A 26,246-nucleotide genomic window follows, 5' to 3' on the forward strand; every position below is an offset into this window, starting at 1 on the left:
GGCCGCTTGACTAGGGTGTAGGATCCACTTCCTGAATGGCCCACTCACATGGCTGACAGGGAGCTCAGCTGGGACTCTTGTTCTATCTAGATCCTATGTGGGACTGTTTGGATTTCCTCACAACATGGGTACAGGAAGTAGAAGCTGCCAGTCTTAGATTCAAGGGGAGTAGAGACAGATCCCTGACTTCTCTATGGAATCATAAATGGAATCAAATCAAGGCTCTCCATCAGCCTCCCACACCTCCCCCATGACAGTGATGGCGAACCTTTTGAGCTCAACGTGTCAGCATTTTGAAAAACCCTAACTTAACTCTGGTGCCGTGTCACATATAGAAATGTTTTGATATTTGCAACCATAGTAAAACAAAGATTTATATTTTTGATATTTATTTTATATATTTAAATGCCATTTAACAAAGAAAAATCACCAAAAAAATGAGTTCGCGTGTCACCTCTGACATGCATGTCATAGGTTTGCCATCACGGCCCTATGATATCATCCTTCACACTCCTATTTATTCACTCTTCCCTAGCCACCCTGGTCTTCTTGCTGTCCCTCAGACATGTTGACCAGGCTACATCTTGGCCTTTATCCTGGCTCTTCCTCAAGCCATTTCCCACTGGTGTCCTCCTTGCCTCCTTCTCATCATGCCTCCTTTTCTTCCACCTTCTTATCTAACTCTGTCCCTACCCCACAGCCTCTCTCTCAAACATATTACCTTATTTTTCCATCCTAGCACTTATCAATACTTGATATTTTCTTGTGTTTTATGTGGTATGTATGTATGTATGTATGTATATGCTTATTGTCAGCTTCCCCCTCCCACAATAGAATGTATAGGCCTTCAAGGCAGAAAGCTTGTCTTAAGTTTGGCTGTATCCCCACCACCCAGAACAAGCTGGTTCATAGCAAGCACTTGATTACAATGTGTTGCCATGGTGACTCTCCCTGACTGTACTGTGATCCCTCAAGCCAGGGGCTACCTAATCTCGGAGTCCTGAAACACCATGGGTACTCATTAAGTGACTGTTGAGTGAATCAGGTTTGAGTGTTTTTGAACCAGAAATGGGAAATCCAGAAGTTCGTATCAATTCCTCCTTATAGATTAAGCTGCCACTTTCAGTCTCTCTGCCAGTCGTCCGACACTGTTCCTAACTGCAAGCCCTCTCTCCACCTCCCATCTCTTCCTTTTTACCTTTCCTCCCTCTGTCTCTCAATGTCAACGACTCTGAGGCTGCCCTGAGGATGTAGTGTACCCTAGAGCCTAGAACAGTGCTGCATGGTCCACAAGGTTTGGATAGCCCCACTGCTGGGGTCTGACAGGCTCCAGGTACCTCAGCTGGTCCTGAGATCTTCCCGAGTGTTTGGATCTGCTCCAGGGTGGCCCCCAAATGAGCTAGTGACCTAGATCTCTAAGGACAGGTTTCTAAGGTGAGTTCCAGGGCTTAGCAATGAGTAGCTTAGACCAATCAACATTTATCGAGTGAATGAGAGAATGCTAGGGACAACCTTGGCCCCACTCTAGTCGGATTCTCTATCCTGAGGTTAAACAAGGAAGGCACACACCTGGCCCCTGGTATGAGTCCCAGGCCAATGGCTGCTCCTTGCTTGCCTGGCCCTTGCAAGGACAAGGCCCCGCCCCTCCTGCGTCTGCTCCTCTCCACCCTTAGCCACAAACACCCCTCCATCTCTTCTCTATTCTGCCCCTTGGCCTGGGAAACAGTGAACTCTGCTGCTGGAAATCTCAAAAAGAAAGACACCCATGCACATGTGTACATTCAGGAAAAAGAGAAGAGAGTGGGCCGGAAGATCACCCTATGCTCTTGCCCCAAGAAGAAACCAGTTTCTTTTTCTTTTTTATATTTTATTGATTTTTTTACAGAGAGGAAAGGAGAGGGACAGAGAGTTAGAAACATCTATCAGCTGCCTCCTGCACACTCCCCACTGGGGATGTGCCCGCAACCAAGGTACATGCCCTTGACCGGAATCGCACCTGGGACCCTTCAGTCCGCAGGCCGACGCTCTACCCACTGAGCCAAACCGGTTAGGGCAGACACCAGTTTCTTGCTCCTTAGAAAAATCTACTCACTAAGGCATAAAACAGAGGACCTGCCAATTCCATTTAAGGAAAACCCTTGTCCTCAATTATCATATTTCAAATTGGAATCACATCCCTGCCCCCGCTCCCGCCTCCCCGCTCATGGCCCCTGCCCCATTGCACTTTATTCTGTGTGAAGTCCCAGTGGGGAAATGTGAATTCCACTGATTAAATGGCGCCTGTGCCGGGCCTGCCACCAGCTAGTTCTGAGAAGACACATCCAATTAAAATAGACAACGTTTCAAAGACCCCAGTTGGGCATTTCATCTCCTCAGCACTTTCTCCAACCTTCGGCAGTTCTCTCTCTCTCTCTCTCTCTCTCTCTCTCTCGCTCTCTTTCTCTCTCTCTCTCTCTCCCCCTCCCCCCCCCCAACATAAAATTTAGGTCAGTTACTACATAATCCACAGAAACAACCCTGGCTGCCTCCTCTCCCGCCTCCCACCTCTGGAGCTGTAAATATATAATTGGATCCAAATGCTTCCCCAGCCGACTTCAGTGTTTTGGACGAAAGCTGGCCGGGGACTGCTGGGTGGCTGGTGGGCTCACTGCACCCGGGACGTGTGATGGAAAAGCCTAGAAAGCTGGTTGTGTGATTCAATAATGAAATCAGTCCATGGGGCCCACGTCCCATTGTGACAGTAAATCCCATCCCCCAACCCTGGACATCAATGATGTGGCCCCAGGAGAACCTCCGGCCCTCTCTGGGCCCTTCATCCATAAAAAGAGGGGAGCTGGCTAGGTGTTACGCTGCCCCTTGTTGCTCTCATGCCCACACTTCTCGGCTTCCACAGAGCCTTTTGGAGGCAAATGCTCTCGCAGGGAGTACAGGTCCCTGCCTCCCATCAGCAGCCAAGGGTGAATCTGTGTCCATTCCTTCCCCTGGACGCCTCTGTGAGAATGTCCAGATGCCTGGGTGATGGAGAGATGGGTGTCTGCAAAGAGGAGCCCCCCTCGGCCAAATGAGGTGAGGGGACTGGCTTTCTCCCCACGCTCGCTGAGACAAGCACTGTGCTGGCCAGAGAGACAATGCTATTTTCTTCAACAGGAAAGTCAGTTCTGTGCTTGGAGCAGCGGGAGAGAGAGAGCAGGCTGGCCGGGGCACGTCAGGGGAAGAGGACCTAGAGAATGCCTTCTCGCACTCCTCCTGTCTCCGGCTGGCCTGTCCTGAATGAGATTTCTGGCAGGTGCCAGGTGAGCGTGAGAAACCTTCTCATTCTGCATTTGTCCATGGGAGACGATAGGGGACAGACTTAGGAGCAGCCACCCTGGTTTTACTGACAGACCATCTGGTCCAGTACTGCAGCCTCAAGAGGGCCCATGAGACCGCAGCGGGGTGGGCTATGTCCACTCCTCCTCTGTGGGGTCAAACTCAGCTATGGGGACATATGACTAGAAAGACCTTGGCGTTGTTTAGTCCACCCTCTCCAATCCGGCGAGGAGGAAGCTGAGGCCTGGCAGGGGAGGTGACTCGTCATGTTCACACAGAGTTGCTGTTAGAGCTGGTGGACCAAGGACTCCTGACCGCCAGGCTGAATGAATCTCCATTATCTCATGGCCTTCATCCTCTCCTGGTTTCCTTCTCCCTGTTTTAAAAAAATGACTTTAACTCCATTCAACAAGTGTTTATAGAACGCCTGCCTTGTTCCAGGCACTGTGTTGGGTCCTGGGGGTAAAGAAGTGACTAAACCACCGACTCTGACCTCAAGACGTTCACTGTGGCCCTGGCCGGTGTGGCTCAGCTGGTTGGGCATCATCCTGTGCACAGAAGTGTTGCTGGTTTGATTCCTGGTCAGAGCACATGCCTAGGTTTCAGGCTTCATCCCTTTCTCTCTATTAAAAAAAAATTCACTGGGGAAAGGGCTCTTCAGAGAAATAAGTGCAGGTCAGCATGACAAAACCTGACCTGAGCTTCAAAGGGTCCTGGGTTCAATTCCTGGTCAAGGGCGAGTACCTGGGCTTTGCGTTCACTCCTGCCCCAGGTAGAGACACATGTGGGAGACAACCAGTTGATGTGTGTATCTCTCTCTCATATCAATGTTTCTCTCCCTCCCTCCCTACTACTGTCTCTGAAAAGCAATGGAAAAAAATCCTCAGGTGAGGGCTAAAAATAAATAAAAGAAATATTTTGCCATTGTGGGGGTTCTTTTGGGAGGAAATATCCATCATTCTGTGACTCCTGTGAATACAAATAAGGTGAGGACTCTGACTTGGAGATGCTCACAGTTGGACAAAGATAGTGGGGTGGAGAACACACAGGAGAGTGTACAGATGAAGTGTTGTAGAATTGTGCACCTGAAATTTGTGTAATTTTGTTAACTAGTGTCACCTCAATAAATTCACTTTTAAAAAAAGCAACGCCCTAACTGGTTTGGCTCAGTGGGTAGAGCACTGGCCTGCGGACTCAAGGGTCCCGGGTTCGATTCTGGTCAAGGGCATGTACCTTGGTTGCGGGCACATCCCCAGTAGGGGGTGTGCAGGAGGCAGCTGATTGATGTTTCTATCTCATCAATGTTTCTAACTCCCTATCCCTCTCCCTTCCTCTCTGCAAAAAATGAATAAAATATATATATTTTTTAAAAAGCAACTTATCAGTATGGGAGGATCTTTTAAGGTTGCTCTAAAGACAAGAGGGAAAGAAAAAATAAAAATGTATTTGGCCAATGGATCTAAGTAAACAGGATAGAGAAGTAAATAACACCGCAGGCACTGTGGCCAGGGGGGGACAGCTGGAGTCTGATGCCTCCCCAGGCCTTTGGGCATTGGTTGGGATCATCTCCTCTTCCCGAGGCAGCCATGATAATTAACAGCATCCCCGCTTTATAGAGCAGAAAGCAGAGGCTCAGGGAGGTTAAGGGAGTTGCCCTGGATCCAAGCAGAGTAGCTACTGGAATAAGGACAACCTCCTGAATGCCATTCTCTCCCTGCTCCACACGGTGCTATTTCAGAATATGGGATGTCAGGCCAAGGTGAAGGAAGGACAATTGTTTCCCTCTTTATTCTCCTTGGTGTCCCAGAATCAACTGCTAAAAGGCTGGGGAGCCACACTGCTTCCCAGCAGAGGGTCTGCAGGTGGAAGTAGCCTTGCATGAGCCCCTCTCCCAGCGGGAACCCCTCCAGAACAGGTCACGTGACTGTCCCAGGAGGCTGGGTGTTAGAGCCATGGACTCTCAGCAGGCAATTTGCTCCAGTTTCACAGAATGTCCCCACTGTGAGATGGCTGTGGGAGCACAGGCCTGGGCCCTGGGACCTTCTCCGCTAGCCTGACGGTTGGAGGAGTGGTCAGACCATTACTGCAGACTTAAGGTTCCTGGGGCCTGGAGGCTCCCTTCGCTCCTGGCCCTGACCCGTAGCTGTCTCAACCTGCTCTTGGCTTCTTCACTTGAAAAATAAAAAGGCTGTGCCCAGATTGCTGTGCCCCAAGGACAGGACAGCTGACCACAGTGCCATGCCCACATGGCCAGGTAACCGCAACATGCCCAGAATGGCATTTGTGAGCAGTTAAGCCTCTAAGCAGCAGAAGCTTGTTGTATCTATGAGATCATCTCCCCGAGGGGCGATGTCAACCCCTTTCAGGTAGTGCAATGTCCAGCAGAGCTGAGCTGGAGGGAGCTTCCTGGAATGGCAGGTGGGGTGGCTCCGGGGGTGGGGTCGGGGGGCGGGGAGGTGGATGGAAAGGAAGCGTCATCCTGCCTCTATTTATGACCTGACAGTAACATGAGACAGGGGAACATGAGAAATGCCATATGAGGTCATCCACTTCATCCACTTATTCTAGATTCTCTCTCCCTGGCATTTGTCCCTGGGGACCTGCTGCTGGCCATGGAGCCATTCCCTCAGAGTCGGGGCGCTCCCACACAGCCTGGGAGAGTGGATGGTGGGGAGAGGACTCCGGCTCCAGGTCCAACCTCTCTGCTCGCTTGCAGTGTGACGTCAACCTTAACCTCTCTGAGTTTCAACTTCTATCCTGAAAAATAAGTATTATGATACTCGCCCTGCCAACCTCATCGAAGTTTTCTGAGGGACAAAAACCCCGTGAACATGTGTGAAAGCGTTGGGTAAATTGTAAAGCCGTGGTGTGGTCTGTGGACCAGCTGCCTGTCTATAGACCATTGGTTACTAATTCCACAGAGGAGCGTGCGCCAGACGTAAATCAATGGTTGCTAAACACAGTTTAGTCCAGAGGACAGTTCGTTTATGACAAGCCTTCCTCGATGAAGGAAACAGTGCTGGGGAGAGTTCTTTATCTCATGGCAGATCTGCAGACACTATACGTGTGGGTGTCTCTCATCTCAAACACCCTTGCCCCAGCTACCCTACTCTCCCCTAGCCCCTCCAGCCTACCCTCCTCTAGGGGACCTATTCATCGTTCAAGATACATCTCCCACACACATCCTGCAGTAGAGCCAGTCCCTTCCTCCTTGTGCCTCTACTGTGTGGCCATTGGGAGAGCAGTATCTCTCCTGCAACTGGTCCGTGAAATTTTGGGGTCATATTCATCCCTGTGTCCAGACTGGCACAGAGGAGGCACTCAATATGTACTTGTTGAATAAGAGAGAGTTAAAAAATATGAGGTGTTGCTACCTCTCTGCCTACTTCTTGGGTCGGTGCCATGATATCTGTTAGTCTGAACAGCCCCCAGGTGTGGTGGTTGAGATGCAGTCCTGCCTGGAGGCTGGGAAGTAAAGGAGACAATGATCCTTAGAGACTGAAAGATTCTAGGGAGATTATTCATTCAACACGCAATCATGAGTCACCCACCACGTGCCAGGCATGGTGTAAGGCACTGGGGATACAACTATGAACTAAAGGCAGTAGCAGCTCTCCAGAACCTGCAGCACATCATCTACGTGTGTCAATATTAGCTCACTGAGGTGGAGGAGGCCTGTCTCTGATGCCTGGGTGTCCACTCTTGGTCGCCTGCCCCTTGATGCTGGCCTGGCTGATTTCTTTGTTGGCAAGGTGTTAATAATAGGAAATTGACCCCAAGTCTTGCTTACTGAAGAATCCCTCAGGGTCTCACCTGCAGGTGAGAAAGAGAACTGCCATTTAGAAGGCAGAATGGAGTTTTGGAAGAAGAACAACAAAAAAGGTGGGAGGAGGGGATAGACAAGAGAAGTCTGAGCCTTTTTTCTCAATTCATAGCACATTTTCCTTGATCTACCTGGATATCAACTTGTCCTATCCCAGCGGTTCTCAACCTGTGGGGCGCGACCCCTTTGGGGGTCGAACGACCCTAAGCCCATCGGAAAACACATATATAATTACATATTGTTTTTGTGATTAATCACTATGCTTTAATTATGTTCAATTTGTAACAATGAAATTGGGGGTCACCACAACATGAGGAACTGTATTAAAGGGTCGCGGCATTAAGAAGGTTGAGAACCACTGTCTTATCCCGAGATGCAGCCCCTGCAGCCCCTGCCCTTGTTGATTCTTCCCTCTGTGTACATTTTACATCATGAGGGCACTTAGCAAACTCCTTTGTAATTATTTATTTTTATGTCTCTTTCTCCTTCTAGGCTGTGAGCTCCATGAGGCATAGACCAATTTTCTTCTTCCCCTCCTCCTCCTCCTCCTCCTCCTCCTTCTTCTTCTTTCCTGATCCTTACCTGAGGATATTTTCCATTTATTTTTTTTATTTTTTTTTTAGAGACAGTGAAAAGGAGGGGAGAGACAGGGAGGGGGAGAGACAGAGAGAAACATCAATGTGATAGAGACACATCCATTGGTTGCCTCCCGCACATATCAGGCCTGCAAGGATTGTGCCTGCGACCAAGGTACATGCCCTTGACCGGAATTGAACTCAGGACCCTTCAGTCTTTGGGCTGACTCTACTCACTGAACCAAACCAGCTAGAGCCCAATTTCATATTGGTAATCTTTATTTCTTGAATAAATGAATAATTATTTCTTGAATAAGTAAATAATTATCTCCATTTGTACAAAAGATGACCCAGGTTTGGAAATACTGTGTCTTGCCCTATGTCACAGACAGAGCCAGGACACAAGCCAGACTTTCTGACTCCAGCTTAGGGCTCTTTTCCTGAGGCCCAGCCACCCAGCCGGATGGCCCTGAGGACTGTAATCAGAAAACCACTACTCCAGATCAGTTTCTACTGCGGCCTAAAAAGGTATGATGACCCAGGATTAGACAGCTTGATAATAATGGCAAAGTGGGAGTCTGAATTAAGTTCTCTGGTCTCCAGGTCAGTAAATCTGGAAGTCATTCTTTTTGTTAATAACATTATTATTTTAAAAAAAAATTTTTTTAGAAAGAGAGGAAGGGAGAGAGAAATATCAATGTGAGAAAGAAACATGGATCAGTTGCCTCCCATACACACCCCAATCAGGGATTGATACTGCAACCTGGGCATGTGCCCTGACCGAGAATTGAACCGTGACCTCCTGGTTCATGGGTCAATGGTCAACTATTGAGCCACACTGGCTGGGCCTGGAAGTCATTCTTGACATCTCCTTCACCATGATGAGTCATTCCACATTCAATTATCATTACATTCAATGGATTCTGCCTCTTTAATGCCTTTCATTTCTATCACCATTGTTACTGAATTCATTCAGGTACTCAGAAGCCTAATGACCCCTACAATTTATCCTCCATACTTCAGTCAGAGTGATTTTTTAAAAAAATATTTTTATTGATTTCAGAGAAGAAGGGAGAGAGAAATAGAAACATCAATGATGAGAGAATCATCGATCGGCTGCCTCCTGCACACACCCCACCAGGAATCAAGCCCAAAGCTCGGGCAAGTGCCCTGACTAGGAATGGATCCATGACCTCCTCGTTCATAGGTTGATGTCCAACCACTTAGCCACACCAGCCAGGCCCCAGAGTCATCTTTCTAGAATGCAAACCCAATCATGCCCCTTTCTTCACTGAGACCTTCCTGTGGTTGCCAGTCTCCCAAGAATAAATCTGGAGCTTTAACTTGGTGTCTTTTTCACCCGATTCCTCACCTCCTCAGCTCCTTCTCACTATTAAACCCATACACCCAGGGAGTTTCCCAGGCTGCCTTCTTGAAGCCCAAGTCCAGCCTTTAAAACTCTCTCACTTGGATCTGGAGTCCCTTATTTTAGTCCTGAGGTCTTGAAACTACATCTTTCTCTGAGGAGTACTTTGGTTTAATGAACTGGCTGCACATCTGCCTGACTTTGGTTATGATTTCAGACTCACCTTGGTGCCGCTAACAACCTCTGTGGGTTGATCCTCCCCACCGCTACCCTCATCCCCACCCCACTCTGTGAGCTCTCCGGCCCCTGAGTTGCCAGTCTGGTTCTGATCATTTCAGCTTCTACTTGTCTGGAAGGGCTATCAGGGTGAATGAGTGAGCAAGTGAATTAATGAATGAATGAGTAAATTTCTGCACAGACACCTAGGACCTTCATCCTATGCTGTGGTTCTTAGATATGTACTGCTACAGCTCCCCTCCCTCCATGCCCAATCTTCCTGAAGTAGCCCATTCTCCAAAATACCAGTAATCTCAGTTTTCTCTATCTCCAAATCAAAATTTCCTCCCCAATGAGGTGGCTGAGATGGAGAAATGGTACAGGCACGGGCCTCAGGAGTCATGAGATTTTATCCCAGCCTTGTTCCCTAACTCCTGGGTAGCTCATCAGCTAAAGGTGTCTCCTTCCAGAACTGCATGAGGCTTAGTAAGGTCATAAATGTAATAGATAGCCCATGTGTAAGAGCTCAAGGCCCAGAGAAAGGAGTTGCGTTTTCAGTGTAAGGCTTGTTTCTATCTGATGCCCCAGGCCTGCCTATGTTACTAAATTGAAGACCACTGCTTCTTCTCTGCTTTTCCCAATTTCCATACCAAAGCTGGGGTTGGTAATGTAGCCCTCCCGGCCAGAACTGCTCATAGAGCAAGTCCTAGGCTTCCACTAAGGCACTTTGCCTTGTTTTATCTTATGTGATCTTCACAATATCTTTCTGAATCAGGCAGAGCATGTCGCAATATCCCCATTCTATAACTAAGGAAACCAAGCTCAAAAACTTGGAAATACTTGTTCCTGATCACAGAACTAAGTGGCAGAACCAGGATTCAATGCTAAAACCATATTGCTTCCCCTTGTAAACAAGGTAACGTAATTGACCAGGGGCCCTCGCTCCTTTCATTGCTTCTCTTTCTTCCTTTCATTTATTGGAATGCTGTGGACACAAAGAGACAGCTCAGGGGCATGGGACTTAATCAGAGGTGATGCGAGCTGTGTTTGATAGAGGCACAGACCTCACAAAGAGCTCTGGGGGCCCAGGGCAGGGAGCTGGCATGCCGCTGTGCCCGAAGACAGTAACGTGCATCTTTCAAAGGGACACTTAAGCTTTATCCAAATACACGCACATGGGGAGGGGACGGAAGCAATCATCACCTATACGGGAACCTTCAGTTTGTCCATCATGCATTAGACTTGATGTGAAAAGCTCCTGGGGGTGAGAAAGATGGGGGTGAGGGATATTCACTTCCAGTCTTCTCTCTTGGGGTCCTTTTCAAGAGTGACTTGTCAGCATTGCATTAGAGGATGACTGGTATTCCTCTATTAGGCTAACTGGGTGGGTCTAGACCTGTCCCAACAACTGTGGGTGAAGATTCTTGGCCCCCTAACCTGCAAAAGAGACTGTGGTAGGCTTGTTGCAGACAGATTCAGGCAGGCCTTTACAGCTCCTAAAATGAGCCCTCGCTACCCAGGGGATGCCTTCGAAGTTCTCCTTTTCCAAGGAATCACCCATAGAAGACCTCTCCGCCCAGCTCCCTCCTACACACTCAACTCCCTGCAGACCTTGAGGCTCCCCCTACCCAGCTGGTTCCCTTGGCTAGGAGTCCCTTAGCCTTTGTGAGCCCATACGCCCCATGTTCTTTCTTTTAAAAAAATATTTTTATTGATTTCAGAGAGGAAGGGATAGGGAGAGAGAGATAGAAACATCAATGATAAGAAAGAATCATTGATCGGCTGCCTCCTGTATGCCCCTTAGGGATTGAGCTTGCAACCCGGGCATGTACCCTGATGGGGAATGGAACCGTCACCTCCTGGTTCATAGGTCGACACCCAACCACTGGGCCACACCAGCCGGGTTGCCCCACATTCATTTCCAATTGGTTCTAAAGGGATCTGATGATGGCACACTAGTCTTGGAGAAGCCATTCACAAGCTCCACTTCACAACTGTAACCTCAGTTCCCACAGCTGTAGACTAAGGGGAAGGATCAAACCTACCCTGACCATCTCACAGGCTTGTTGTGAAGATGCAATGAGGTCATCTAAGTAAAAGTGTTTTGCAAGTTCTAAGCTATGATTATGCTGATGATTATCAGGATTATGTTCACTGACTAGTTTGGACCTGGATACCCAGAAAACAAATCCAGGTGGAGTCTGGAGATAATTTTCAGGAAATGAGGCACAAGGGTCATGAGGATGTGCTGATTACAATGTCCCTGATTCCCATTTTAGCGGTAGAAAGGGAAGGGAACTGCTGTATTTTCAGAGAGGAGTGCAATAGAGCAGCCGTGGGCAAATTATGGCCCGTGGGCCGGATCCGGCCCGTTTGAAATGAATAAAACTAAAAAAAAAAAAAAAGACCCTACCCTTTTATGTAATGATGTTTACCTTGAATTTATATTAGTTCACACAAACACTCCATCCATGCTTTTGTTCCGGCCCTCCGGTCCAGTTTAAGAACCCATTGTGGCCCTCGAGTCAAAAAGTTTGCCCACCCCTGCAATAGAGCATATCCATGTGCTCTTTCTGGAGGGAGAGCGACATAATAGAAGCTCTACTGCCATTAGTTCCCTGCCCGCCCTACGCTGTTCCTGGGAACAGCCCTGCACTCCTGACTGACACTAATTGGTTCTCATCACAAGTTCAGCTGTCAGCAGAAGCTCTGAATGGCTGGGAAGAGGTCATATTTCTGAGAATCCCAGAATGGGACGCACAAAGGGGAGAGGCTAAGAACCAGCTCCTACGTCCCTGGAGTTCTATCCCCAGAGCTGGGCCCATCTTATCCACTGGAACAGGTTCCATCTATTCAGCAGCTAAGGTTCCCAGTGAAAGAGGACCTAGACATACCAACTCATTCCACAGTTTGCAGGGCCAGCTTTATGAGCCACACCAAATTGGGTGGATTTGAGATCAATTTAAAGCAGCCTTGTGTTCATATCTAAGCATGGTCTCCTGGAAACGCTTAATATTAAGAGTTAAGGTTCTAGAGTAAGGTACACTTGGACTCAAAGTCTAAGTCATCCAACGGCCCCCAGCGTGTTAGGCCATCCACCAGCGTGGTAAGTCATCCACTTGCAATTTGGGAGAATCTAAAACAGTTTTCTTATTTGCCAAATAGCAAAAAAGAATAGCAATAACCTCTTTGGGTAGTTGTGAGGAATGAATGGGATATGGAAGTGCCTGACAAGTAATCAGAATTCAATAAATTCTGTGGTTCTGAACTTCTTGATCTAAGACGGTTTCACTCTAGATGTTAGATAAAGCTCAAGATTATAATTGTTTGTCATAAGATAATTACTTCTGTTGCCCAAGCTAGAAACCTAGGTGTCATCCTTGACTCCTCCCTCATCCTCATTCACCAAGGCCAATCAGCCAGGGCTGACTGCCAGATATCTTTAATATGTTCCTTTTTAAAAAAAAAAAATATTTTTATTGATTTTAGAGAGGAAGGGAGAGGGAGAGAGAGATAGAAACACCAATGATGAAAGAGAATCATCGATCGGCTGCCTCCTGCACACCCCACACCGGGGATCAAACCCGCAACCTGGGCATGTGCCCTGACCGGGAATGGAACCATGACCCCCTGGTTCATAGGTTGATGCTCAACCACTGAGCTATGCCGGCCGGGCAATATGTTCCTTTTTAAGGGCTCTTTATCAATCCAAGTCATTATGATATGCCCCCTATATTTCCTCCTTTATTGATCAGTTCATTCATCAAAGACGTGCACACAATTAGACAGTTAGAGCTGATCGTATGAGATGACCAGTGTTCCCATAAGAAACAAAATAATGTGGTTCTGGTCAATGTACTATTTAAACCAAGCGTGTCAAACTCAAAGGCTAATATGTGTCAAATAAATGAGGCATGCAGCCCGAGGGCCATGAGTTTGACATGCTAGATTTAGACTATTGAAATTGCTGAACATGACTTGAGGATCCCCTTAAGTCCGAGTGGAAGAGGCCCTTCATGATCTGGTTCCCGCCTCTCTCTCCAGCTTTCCTTCTCGATTCTCTCCCACATGGTGCTTTGCAGGCTCATCAAACAGAATCATTTGTTGTTTGCTGGACAAGCTATACTCTATATCTCTCTTTGCACATACTATTCCCTCTGCTTTTATATTTCTTGTTTCATTGAGATTTAATTGACATACAATACTGTATAAGTTTAATGATTTGACTTACATATATTTGACAACATAATGATTTGACTTACATATATTATGAAATGATACCACAATAACTTTAGTGAACATCCATTATCTCATATAGATTAAAAAATATTTTTTTTGTGATGGGAACTATTAAGATCTATTCTCTTAACAACTGCTTTTACTACCTTTCACCTTCTTCACTTGGAAAAATCCTTCTAGTCCTTTGGACTCAGCTAAAGTTTTACTTCCTCTGGGAAGCCCCTCTGGCTTTACCACTCCCACCTCCCTCCACACACACACACCACCACAACCACCACATCTCAAGGATAGATAAGGTGCCCATCCCCTGAGCTCCCAGGAAACCCTTTTAATTCATTCATAGCACTTGTCACTCCATGTTCATCAACTTCTTTACTTGTTAGTCTTCCTGGTAGATGGTGAGCCCCTTGAGGACAAAGATACATTTGAATGCCTTTTTGCTGACTGCACTCAGAGTGCTTCCTAGCACAGGGATGGGTGCTGCTAGCCAAGAATTGTGGATGAGTTTTAAGATGATAGAAATTTATCAAGATATCACTGACCCTGGGAAGAGCCCATCAGCTCTAGAATTTCTGCACAGGGCTGCCTTCTTGAGCTGTCTTAGAGCCTCTGCTTATTTTAACCAGAGGTCAGTGGACAACGGTGACCACTGTGAGTTTATAGCCCCAAATACTTCTCCAAGGCAGTCCACTCGGACTGGGCTGATTTGAGGGGCATGTCAGTGTTTGTGATGCTAGGTCTATTTTGAATTTACCCTGATTTCTGGGGCACAGGCAAATGGAAGCCTGAGGAGTTTTCCAGGTTCCCTTGTCAGCACAGTAAGATTGGTGAGGTTTGCTTAAGTTCTTAGCCTCTTATCAGTCGCTTTCCGCTCAGCTGCTCAGCTCCATGCTGCTTATGAAGAGACAAATGCTTTGAGACCAGAAGCATCTCAGATAGTCACCTTTGCTTTTTTGTGCTCCCTTCTCCCTTGATCCCTTTATTGCTGGCTCCCTTGTCTAAACTGGCTCCCATCCTAAACTGACTGAGCTGGCACATTCCTTTAAGGCAGCGGTTCTCAACCTGTGGGTTGCGACCCCTCTGGGGGTCGAAAGACCCTTTCACAGGGGTTGCCTAAGACCATAGGAAAACACATATATAATTACATATTGTTTTTGTGATTAATCACTATCCTTTAATTATGTTCAATTTGTAACAATGAAATTGGGGGTCACCACAACATGAGGAACTGTATTAAAGGGTGGTGGCATTAGGAAGGTTGAGAACCACTGCAAGGGGAAGCAGCATGGAGAGCCAGGCTTACCTCAAGGAGTTTCTTTTCTCCGAGACCTTGGTCCCTCAAGTCCTGGCTTCTTCTAAAGCCCTTGGTCATTTTTAGTGTTGCTTTGGTGTTGCTTGCTTGCTTGTTTGTCAGTGGGAGGTTTGGCCTGTTGCAAATTAATCTGATGTAGCTGGCACTGCTGAAAATAAAGTCAGTAGTTTCTCTTAAAAAAAAAAAAATTCCAGTTTCTCTGGACGGGTGGCTCAGTTGGTTGGAGCATTGTCCCATACACCAAAAGACTGCGGGTTTGATTCCTAGGTAGGATGCACATGAGAGGCAGGCCATCGATGTTTCTCTTTCTCTCTTTATTCCTCTCTCTCCCCAACCCCTCTCTCTCTAAAATCAATAAAAATATATCTTCAGGTGAGGATTTTAAAAAATTCCACTTAAAAGTGGTTTTCATCTACAGAATTGTGGATGAGTTTTAAGATGATAGAAATTTATCTAAATTATTATCTATATCTATAAAAGTCTAATATGCTAAGTGTCTGACTGTCTGACCAGTCGCTATGACATGCACTGATCACCAGGGGGCAGATGCTCAACACAGGAGCTGCTGAACTGCAGTAATTTGGTAGCAGTGGTTCTCTGTTCCCGGGGGACACACCCCAAAACCAGAGAGCAGGGAGCCCGATTCCTCGAGGGGGCTGTGTGATTCCACCTTCAGCCATGGGTTATGTTGTTGCTGGGGTACTGTTGCCCCCAAATCTGGTTTACTGCACACTTGCGTTTGCATTCCACACCCTATGCAACAGAGTGCCCTCTCACATTCCGGGACCCCTCGGGGGATGTCAGAGAGCCAGTTTTGGCCTGATCCCTGCAGGCCAGGCTGAGGGACCCCACCTGCAAGAGGGACCTCGCTCCCTCCGCAGACACCATGGAGGGACCACAGGAGGTTGGCTCCAGGGAGTGTCTGGCTGTCTCACCTAGTCCCACTCCACCAGCCACGTTCTCATTCATTTCCTTTCAATCTGCACGAATCTGTGCGCCGGGTCACTAGTATAATAATAAAGATTGATTGTGAATCAATTCAACTATATATACTTAGGAGTTAGAAGGAGAAAACAACCATTTAAATAGTATGGGCAATTCTGCTTAATAAACCATCCTACTTAGTACTAATGGTGTGCTCCAGAAGAAATGGGAGAGGGGAGACACGAGCCTTATGTTCCCCTCAGTCAGCTCCAGTACAAGCTACTTGCCACACTGAATGTGATTCTGGAATAAAAGACACAGTACGTCTTTTGTCTAAGAGCCAGCTACCTCAGCTGAGTGAATGGCGGCTTACTTCTGTACAGGTTGCAATGGTCATGCTGGACTTCGAGAAATAGTATTTCAGTCTCCAGAATGACACCTTTAGAAGAGATTTTCTATGCTATTTTAAATTCTATGCAGTTTTCACCGGGCTTGCTAACTCTCAAGGTCTGTGGCTGTCAAGTTTAACTCAACCCATGGGGCGCCCATTTTTCTGCTCTAATTAACTCACAGGCCCAGTGCGGAGGAAAATAACCTTCGTGGGAGAAGGGGCATCATGCCCTTCGAGAAGTTTGGGAGGTGGGAGCCACCATCAGGAATAAAAGAGGACAAAAATCTAGAGGCACTTTCTGTTTCCATGTCAGCATGGAGTCTGGAACTGAAAACAATGCCACTGAAAGATACCGTAATCTTTCGTTTCCACGTTGATCTGTTTGATGTCTTCAGCACCTTGTCCTTGGGTGATTGAACTGGAAAGGGCATCTCCGGGTGAAAGGAGAGCCTCCAGGGTTGGGAAGTGGCAGCACTGAGTGTCTGGGATCCACTGTGAGAGGGAGGGTAGGCAGGGAACCCTCAGCAGGAAGCTGGGCTTCATCCATTTTTTTCTTAAGATTTGTGGACAGCCATAGCCAGTTTGACTCAGTGGACAGAGTGTCAGCCTGAGGACTGAAGAGTGCCAGGTTTGATTCTGGTCGAAGGCATGTACCTCGGTTGCAGGCTCAATCCCCAGGCTGTGGTTGGGGCATGTGCAGGAGGCAACCAATTGATGTGATTGATGCTTCTCTCTCTCTTTCTCTCCCTCTTTTCCACTCTCTCTAAAAATCAATGGAAAACCCAGCTGACATGGCTCAGTGGTTGAGTTGACCTATGAACCAGGAGGTCGCAGTTCAATTCCATTAAAGGCACATGCCCGGGTTGCAGGGTCTATCCCCAGTGTGTGGTGTGTGTGTGTGTGTGTGTGTGTGTGCAGGAAGGGGCCAGTCCATGATTCTCTCATTGATGTTTCTATCTCTCTCCTTTTCCTTTCCTCTCTGAAATCAATAAAATATATAGTTTTTAAAAATAAATAAATAAAATAAAAATATCATTGGGTGAGGATTAACAAAAGGAACATAAAACAAAAAGGATTTGTGGACATATATTTTAATTGCATAAAAATTTGCTTAAAAAATAAAATTTAATAGGCTGTTTCAGATGGGAGTGAGACCCTTATGCATAATGCAAGATGAGAAATGTGCTTTTCTCTGAGAGATAGGTGGGGGAATACTGAAGCGGGGGCGGTGGGAGGAGAGGGTTGGATAGAGGAGACAGAGGAAAAGAGCCAGTCAGACAGAGAGGCCGGGACCAGGTGTGGAAGATTCCGTGCTACTCCATGCTAGGGATGCTGACGGAGGCTTTTACAGTGGGGCCTTGACTTACGAGTTTAACTCAAATTACTCGTATGTCAAATCAAAAGTGAACGAGTGAGACACGTGATGCTGGGCTGATGTTGTGGCGTTCATTGTGACGTTTGCTGCGCCAACTAACGGTGGGGTATCTGAAGGTGGCTCGTAACCCGAATTTTAGTTTGCAACTCAAAGCAAAAAATTGGCCGAGAGACAGCTCATATCTCGAAAAACTCGTTAGTCAGGACACTCGTAAGTCAAGGCCCCACTGTATCTGGGATTTATTTATCTTCTATAATTGAAACTTTGTAGCCTTGAGTGGAGGCCACAGCCAGCCAGGGCATGCGGGAAGCTTGGCTTCCTCCATCGCCAGGGGCAACCCAAGCCTCCTGCTTGCTCCAGCTCTGTGGCTGCTGCCATCTTGGTTGGGTTTATTTGCATACTTGCTCCTGATTGGCTGGTGGGTGTGGGTTATGGGTGTAACAGAGGTACGGTCAATTTGCATGTTTCTATTTTATTAGATAAGATGTTCTACAAAATCCCCTTTAACAAGCTGTCACAACAAGTACCACAGTGTGGTGGCTTAAACAATAGAAATGTGTTGTTTCACAGTCCTGGAGGTTGGTAGTCCAAGACTAAGGTATCAGTAGGGTTTGTTCCTTCTGAGGACTTCGAGGAAGGATCTATTTCATGCTTTTCCGCAGCTTCTAGTAATTTGCTGAACATCTTTGCCGTTCCTTAGCTTGCAGAAGCACTCCCTAATCTCTGCTTTCATTTTCACATGACATTCTGGCTGTGTGTGGGTCTGCCTCTTACTTAATGTGTCCCTATAAAAATTTCCCCTTTTTATAAGGTCACCGGTCATATTAGATTAGAGCCTACCCTAATGACCTCATTTTAACCTGACTACCCCTGTAAAGAACCTATCTCCAAATGAGCTCTATTATGGGGTGCTGGGGGTTCGGACTCCAGCATCGTTTCTGGTGGGAGTGGGAGTGGAGACACAATTCAACCCATAACAGCCTTCCTCTTACTCCTCATCGAATCACCTGTTGAGCTGTATTCCCTCAGAACTCCACGGCGAGGGCCACGTGCACCACAGGTAACATGTGCACAAGCAAGAGCTCAGGGGCTGGGGGGCCACGGGCTCACAGAAAACTTGAGGAAGGGCTTCTCATGTCCACTGGCCATCCACTCTGGGTTATAGACAACTTTTCAGAACATTCAGTTGAAAGCACATGTCAATTCGCAATCTTGCTGCAAGTAGAAGGGCCCCACTAGGCCGATTCAAAAATTTGCTCCTGGTAGGGGCATCTTATGGCAAAAGAAACTGGTTAGATCCTTATTAGGATAAGATACAAAAGGAGAAGAAAGGAAGATTTTTTGGTTAAACAACTGACTAAACACAAAAACCGTTGATGGGCAGTCTGCAGGTAGGAAGTTGGGTGATTAGATTCCCAGAACAAAGCTTAATCTCATTAAAGTTGACCAGAAAATGAAGGTAAGCATTTTATCATTCCTAGGCCAGATTTAAAATGTTTTTTCTCTTGTAAGAGTTCTAACCTATTTGGCATCTGGGCAGTATTCTAAGGATCTCAGGCTCCAATGGTACCCCTTTCACAGGCACTTCTTTACCTCCTCTGCCTTAGCGTCTGCTCCGAGCTCATGTCCTTCATAGTTCTCAGGAGCAGCTCCTGCCCAGCCTTCCTCACACTCCAAGAGATGGGAGCTACGCCCTCCTACGAAATTCAGGCTCCTTCGAGGCCCTGTGCACTCCTGCCTCCTCTCTTCTTTCACCTCAGTCCATCTCCTTCTGTCTCACTGTCCTTCATCCACACTGGCCACCTTTCTGATCTTCAAACCTGTCAAGTCTTTGCTATGTGGGGGTCTTTGCGCTTGCTGTTACCTCTGCCTAGAGCAGTGGTTCTCAACCTTCCTAACGCCGCGACCCTTTAATACAGTTCCTCATGTTGTGGTGACCCCCAATCATAAAATTATTTTCGTTGCTACTTCATATCTGTCATTTTGCTACTGTTAGGAATCGTAATGTAAATATCTGATATGCAGGATGTATTTTCATTGTTACAAATTGAACATAATTAAAGCACAGTGATTAATCACAAAAACAATGTGTAATTATATATGTGTTTTCTGATGGTCTTAGGCGACCCCTGTGAAAGGGTCGTTCGACCCCCCAAAGGGGTCGCGACCCACAGGTTGAGAACCGCTGGCCTAGAGTGTCTTCCGCAGAGCTTGCTCCTCACCATTCAGCGCTCAGTTCCAGTGACATCCTCCAGGCTCTTTTCCTATCCGAATAGCCCTCCATCCTTTCATTCTGTTGACTTTCTTCACCCATCATCTGCCTTTATCTTATTCTTTTCTCTTGCCTCCTCCTCTACATCCAAAACTGTAGAGAATTTTTATGAGTTCATTTGAGCCAAACTAACTACAATTGCTGGGAAGCAAAATTTCAATGGATTGAGAAAATGCTCCGGTAAATGGCAGTTTTGCACCTTATTTTATACATTAGAATCAAAGGAAGACGTACGGCGGCTGTGTGAAATCCCTCGATTGTAGATTAGGGAGGCAGAAGAAAGCAAAGCAGGAACATCTCTGAGATTAAAAGCAAAATGAATAGACACATATTTCCTTTACATCGGTGGGCATAGGATAGTTACAATGCACATTTACAGCACAAAGAGATAATATGTGGGGTAGCCAGATAACAAGGAGAGGTTCTGAGATCTCATGATCTGGTGGGAGATGGTGCCCTGAAGGATTTGGCAAAAGGGGATTACTCTGACATTGCAAAGGTATGTCATCTGTTAGTGTAGATGCAAAAAAGACAATGGACAGGTTCAGTTAAGGTAAACACTGACCTTTGTGAAGGAAGATATCAGGCTAACATGACTACCCAACCATGACTCACCTTTAGTGAGGAAGTTTAATTTCAGACCATCCGATGTCTGAGTTTGTAAGGATCACCCAGCAAGCCTCCCCTGAGCTCATCAGGTTTAGTATGTGGCCCCTTTTTTGTCCACATGGGCAAGAAACTTGTCTGTTCACTACAGTATCCAGTGTCTGGCACATAAAATGGATGCTCAATAAACTGTTGGTGAATCTTTAATAAACATATGTTAGTGAATGTTGAATAAATAGATGGAGAAACTGTGGCTCAGAGTAGTTGCGTACTTTGCATAAGATCACACAGCATTAAGTGGTGGAATGGGGAAACTAGTTTGACTCACTCCACAGCCTCTACTCTTTTCACTATTCCTCCTTGCCTTGTTTATCTCTTCATCCTGTAAGTCCAAGCCTTCTTTGGAGGCCTGACCACATAAGTGCTAATTTCCTTCTACCCAAAGGTCACACACTTCTTCTGATGTTGTGGGTCCCTGGACAGCCTGTTGATGCCCAATTTGCTGTGAGCTGGTTGCTCTTCCTGCCAAAGCACAAGATACTCACAGGGCAGCCCAACACATCTTTTCTTCCCCACTGTACAGGCCTTTCACTCCACACTCCTGCAACCAACAGTCATTCAACCCCTCCTCTGGGCCAGGCTGTTCTAGGAGCTGCTGTGCCATCCCTGCTTCCCTCAGTTAGGGCTTTCAGTCACGGCATTGCTTCATCTTATTTCCTCTCAGCTTCTCTAAAACACAAACAAATCAATAACCTATTCTATCTTTTCTCTTCATTAGCCTCTTCCCTGCAGGGTCGCAGGCCCAGGGCCCTGCTCACACCTGCCTGGTCCTGTCCCTGATGCTAGCTAACAACCCATCCCAGCTGAGAACAAGTATGAGCATATCAAAAATTCCAATTTACATTGTTATTACTCCCACTCAGCACAACACCCGAGGCTCAAATCCAAATAGATTTTGAGGCAGATGGTTTCCTGTATTATGTTTCCATATAAGGTGCCTGGCTTGATACAGAAACACAAACCCTGTGGCAAAATCTCCCCAACCTTTCTCTGTAAACTCCACCCCAGATATGAAGAAGACAGATTGGACTTGCCGGGCCTTGCCTTTTCTCAGATGTTAGTTCAGGACAAGTCTAAAATTAGCCCCACCCCCTCCTGGTGCTAAAACTCAGCTGGAGCTGGAGCAACAGGGGGCCAGTTACTTTTAGAAACTGGCCCACTGGGGCTTAGAGCTGAGCAACAGAAACAGGTGATGGAAACTGGGCCCAAAACCTGCATGGCAGGAGAGAAGAGCCAGATCAAGTTCAGAAGCTGAGATCAAAATGTCAGATCCAGGGTCCAGGGCTACAAATCCAGACTGATGTCATGGTCATGGGCAGACCAAGGAGAACAAGCACAAAACCAAGATGCGGGTAGCTGACTCAGCACGAGGAGGTAGGGTGGGTGTTGGGGGTGTGGGGAGGGGGCATGCTAGGGAGGGAAGGAGAGAATGGCTATTAGGTACTCACTGTGTGCCAGTTGCTTTATATATGGCGTCTCCTTGAGTCTTGCAGGTTCTCTTATTTTGCCTCTTTTACTGTTAGCTAAATGAAATGCCAGAGATATTCAGTAACTTAGCCAATGTCACACAACCAGTAAATGGAAAGCAGGGATTCAACCATAGCCTGTTTTATTGTAATGCCTGGCACTTTCCTCTATGCTGCCTTCACCAGTAGCAGGAAGGGACATTTCAGATCCACCCACAGCCCCAGGGGGATGGGCCATCAAGTTGCCTCACTGATATTTCTCACCCTGGCTCATACTCCAAGTCTCTGAGGCACTCTGACAAAAATAACAATGCTTGAACATCATCACCACCACCACCACCCCCCTTTCTAAGTTAACTGTTCTGGGGCAGGGCCTAAGAATAGGTATTTTACAATCTCCTGGGAGCTTCTATTGTGCCACCTGAGTAAACAAAACTAGGCTCAGTGCTGTGTTGCTGATCAGTTCCCCTGGGACAAGATGGAGAGATAGGAGAAATGGGCCAGTGATAGATATTTATGCCCCAGTCACCTGGGTTCCACACCCGCCAAGCAGGCCACCTGACCTGCAATGCACAGGTTTGCAGCAATTTCTGGTTGAGGGTGGTCTCAAATTCTGAAGTCAGAATTGAAAAACAGCATTAAAACTGAAAGGTCAAATGTTAGGCAGACTTCAGAGCAAGGACAATGGGCCAGATACAGAAACTAAAAAATAGATAGCTGAAATAGAAATTCAATGGATGTTCTTAAGAAGCACAACGGAGATGAAAGAAGGAAAAGTCAATGAATTAGTACATTAGCAGAAATGATCCAAAAGATATTTGCATTAAAACCAAAAGGTCTATGTATTATAATTAGAGTCCCAGGAGGAGAGGAGAGAAAAGATGACACAGAAACATAATCGAATAAGTAATGGATGAAAAGTTTATAAATTTGGTAAAAGAGTCCAGACTCCAAAACCTTAATAAACACCAAGAAAGATTAATATAAAAATCAAACAAAATAAAAATACTTAGGCATATCATAATCAAAGTGCTGAAAATCAACGACAAAGAGAAAATCAACAAAACAATGCTGAGAGAAATTAAAGATGTAAATAAATGGAGAGATTTACCAAGTTAATTGATTGAAAGATTCAGTGTCGTTAAGATGGCAATTGCCAAGTTGATTTATGATTTTAGTACAATCCTAATAATAATTCTATGCTTTTTCATCAAAATTAGCATGCTGGTTCTAAAATTTTTCTAGAAATGCAAAGAACTTAGAATATTGAAGAAGTCTTGAAAAAAGAAGTCAAGATTATAGACTTATACTACTTGACTTCAAGGTTTACCCTAAAACTACAGTAATCAAGACAGTGTGGTACTGATACAAGCCCCTCCCCCGCCCCCCCCCCCACATAATCAACAAACAAATTGATAGAACAGAGTAAAGAACCAAGAAATAGATCCACATTTACACATTTATTTTCAACAAGGATGTCAAAGCAACCCACTGGGAAAGGAAGTTTTTTCAACAAGTGGTGTTGAAATAACTACTACACCAATTGTCATCAGAAGGATATAAAACAACTAAAACTCTTATGCATTGTTGGTAGGAGGAGAAATGATATGAGAGCACTGGAAAAAATATTTCTAAATAAATATTGAACTCTGATTAATAACATTTGGGAGAAATCAATATCTACAACTTACTTTGGAACACAATAACAAAATTAATTAAATGAGTTACTAGAAGGATAGAGGAATAGACAGAGAATCAATATGTGGTAAAGAAAATACAGTAAAATGTCCACTGAAGGAACTACGAGGTGAGTATATGCATGTTAATTGTAAAAGTTTTTCAACACATCTCTAAGTCTGAAAATTGTATGATAGACTGTTGAGAACAAACATTGGGATAGTTGGCAAATTTCCCATTAGAGTCCTGGCCCTGGGGAAAGAGCCTGGAATCTAGCTGATGTGTAAGGGGAACAGAGTGGACAAAGGAGGCTTCCGGGTCCAGAAGAAATTGGCTTTCTTTGCTCTATTCTAACTTTGGCAATGAACCTGGGGGCTGGGGCAAAACACATGCAAGTTCCTTTTGCATTCCGTTAAGACCCCTGGCTCATGCTCTCTGCACTTGCCTTGTCTACCAGATGGTGATGCAACAGATCTGTTCTAGAAATCTGCAACTGGAATGGGGCTGTCTGGCACTATTTACTTTCTACCTACTGAGTGCCGACTGTGTGCTGCTTTGTGTACTAGGCTTTGAGGAGACTATGATGAAATGCATAAAAATGACTCCTGTCCTTTTATTCATCTTACCATTGATAAAACTCAGCTTCTCTTCTATGTTTCTTGTTATTTACACCCTGACCAGAAGACTTACAGGTTCCTTTTATAAGCCATGTTGACTTTTTTTAATTAAAAAAAAATATTTTAATTAATTAATTAATTTTGAGAGAGAGAAACATTGATTTGTTCTTCCACTTATTCATTGGTTGATTCTTGTATGTGCTCTGACCAGGGATTGAACCCACAATCTTGGCATATCGGGACAATGCTTCAACCAACTGAGCTACCTGGCCAGGCTGCCATGTTGATATTTCTTAAGTCTCTGAGTTCAAAAAGGCCTTTTTAATATTGGGCCTGAATATCTCTATCTAAAAAGAAAGAGATTTTTTCTTATTTTACTCTCTCTGGAGTGAAGCTTGACACAAGAAGATTCCAAAGCCTCGAAATAGCTTAGCAAGAAATTGAACACATGCCTAGTGACCCAAAGTCCCCTGACAGTCTCCGGAAGTAGGGGTGAGAGGGAAAGGGCTCTGGGCAAGCATGCTCAACCTTCTGCCCCACTTCCAACAGAGGTCACACCATTGCCATTCCTTGCCTTAGCACCACAGTCAGGAGTCCTGTCCAAAGGTTAGCCCAAGCACATGGCATCAAGGAGAGGTGCCTGGCCTACTGGATAGCTTGACGTGACCTTGAATCCCATGTTACAAATTAAATTGTCCAGCCTCACCTTTAACATACAAAAGAGAAAATTCCTTACTTAAACACCCCCTTTCCCAAGTCTTCTTGGTGGAATGTGAGCATGTTTTGAGCTGATATGTTAATGTGACAATTTGGTTGAGTGACACCACATTCAGTAAAAAGAAAATAGAAATTCGCTGCCTTCGTTAGAAAGGCTATTGCACTTTCTGTAAAGTGACTCATCCTTTTGCTTAACTGAATACCTTCCCCTCTGCCAAGTCCAAACTGTCACTTATTTGTCACCTTTGTATGCTTCCACCAGCTCTGGAAACTTTTTAGCAAGGTGACTATTTCCAGCTTCTTTAAGAAAAACGTTTTTTAAAAATTGATTTCAGAGAGGAAGGGAGAAGAAGAGATAGAAATATCCATGGTGAGAGAGAGTCATTGATCGGCTGCTTCCTGCACACCCCACACTGGGAATCGAGCCCGCAACCCAGGCATATGCCCTGACTGGGAATGGAGCTGTGACCTCCTGGTTCATCGATTGATGCTCAACCACTGAGCGGCGCTGACTGGGCTATTTCCAGCTTCTTAATGCCCCTCATCCTGACTGAAATATATTTGCTTCTTTTCTCTACCCTCCTTCCTGCAAAATTTTTACCCCTCAGGAATTTAAATACCTGTTTTCTTTCCCTAGGAGCTGTTTTCCAGACAGGGGGATTCTTGGGAGACAATGATATGGTGCAGGGAAACAGTGTTTGCTTTTTCTGTCCCTGGTGCTGGGCAAGGTGATTGGTGCTTCAGGACTTGCTGAAGCTCTTTGAAAACAGGGCTAGTCAGATTCCAGAGATTTACCTTCTGGAGCGTGAGCATGTCTGGGCAGCGGCTGCATAATTTGGATGGAGTCATCGCCGATGAGGCAGAGTTGGCTCAGCCAGGGAGCACTCGTTGCTCTTTTCAACTCCAGGGCACCGGGGATGAAGTCACCTTTCTTCTTTTGAAACCAACAGATTCGTCCTGTGAGTCCCCGTCACTTCTGTGAGGACTTGTTTTTTCTGCTGCCGGTCGCCAGGACCTTCTCTCAGGTAAGCAAGCTCTGATTTTGTGGGTTTTCACCCAAGAAAGCTTTATTTTGGGGGCATCTCTGGGTAAAGGTGGAGTCAGGCCCAGGGACTTGGGATTGGGTGAGGAGGCCAGTGGGTTCCCAGCCACCTGGTATCACCCGGGGGGGCTGGCGGGCTCTGAGCTGGATGAGGAGCACCCCACGCAGCTGGGCGCGAAAGTAGGGGTGCTCACCGTGGGCAGGGAACTCTAATCCGAGCTTGGTTTCGGCGCCTGTGCTGAGAGTTGTGTAACAGGCA

This window comes from Myotis nattereri, assembly GCF_964212035.1.
Source record: "Myotis nattereri genome assembly, chromosome: 9".
Lineage (NCBI taxonomy): Eukaryota > Metazoa > Chordata > Mammalia > Chiroptera > Vespertilionidae > Myotis > Myotis nattereri.